Source organism: Giraffa tippelskirchi, chromosome X, assembly GCF_054371585.1.
Source record: "Giraffa tippelskirchi isolate mGirTip1 chromosome X, T2T-mGirTip1v1.2.pri, whole genome shotgun sequence".
Lineage (NCBI taxonomy): Eukaryota > Metazoa > Chordata > Mammalia > Artiodactyla > Giraffidae > Giraffa > Giraffa tippelskirchi.
The window spans coordinates 42,379,268-42,380,418 of NC_137289.1; positions in this window are offsets into that span (position 1 = coordinate 42,379,268).

The following is a 1,151-nucleotide window of genomic DNA, read 5'->3' on the forward strand; positions in this document are numbered from 1 at the left end:
AGCCCCAGGTCCACCATGGGGTGAGGTGTGTGGTCATCCACGACTCCACTGTAGGGTGTGGTGTGGGGTAAGGCCCATCTCTACCGTGGGGTGAGGTGTGGGGTCAGCCCTATCTCCACTGTGGAGTGAGTTGTGTGGTCAGCCCCAGCTCCACCGTGGGCTGAGGTCTGGGGTCTACTCACAAGTCCTCCGTGGGTTGAGGTGTGGGGTCAGTCCCCAACTCTTCCATGGGATGAGGTGTGTTGTCAGCCCCAAATCCACCGTGGGGTGATGTTTGGGTCAGCCCCACTGGGGGTGAGGTGTGGGGTCAGCACCAGCTCCACCATTGGGTGAGGTGTGGGGTCAGCTCCCAACCCCGCCACGTGGTGAGGTGTGGGGTCAGACCAACTCCTCTGTGGGGTGGGGTGTGTGCTCAGCCCCCAGCTCCACGTGGGGAGAGGAGTGGGATTAGCCAAAACTCCATGTGGGTTGAGCTGCGGAGTCAGCCCCATCTCCACCTGGGTTGAAATGTGGTATCAGACCCAGGTCCACCGTGGGCTGAGGTGTGGGATCAACCGCCAACTCCACGTGGGTTGTTGTGTGGGGTTAGTGCAACTCTACATGGGATGAGGTGTGGGATCACCGCAAGGTCCACCTTGAGGTGAGGTGTGGGGTCAGATCCAACTCCACTTGGGGTGAGTTGTGGGTTCAGCCAAAGCTCCACAGTTGGTTGAGGTATGTCGTCAGCCCTAACACACGTGGGATAAAGTGTGGGGTCAGGCCCATTTCCACCGTGGTGTGAGCTATGGGATCAGCCCCAACCCACAGCCAGCAATTCCATTTGGGGTGAGGTGTGGGGTCAGCCCCCAACCCAAAGTGGGGTGAGGTGTAAATCAGGCGGAAATCCACTTGGGGTCAGGTGAGGGGTCCACCCAACTCCACGTGCAGTGAGGTGTGGTGTCAGCCCCGAATGCACCATGGGATGAGATGTTGGGTCAGCCCCACTGGGGGTGAGGTGTGAGGTCAGCACCAGCTCCACCATGGGGTGAGGTGTGGGTTCAGTCCCCAACTCCTCCGTGGGGTGAGGTTTTGGATCAGTCCCAACTTCATCATGGGGTGAGGTGTGGGGACAGCCCCCAACTGCTCCATGGGGTGAGATGTGGGGTCATTTC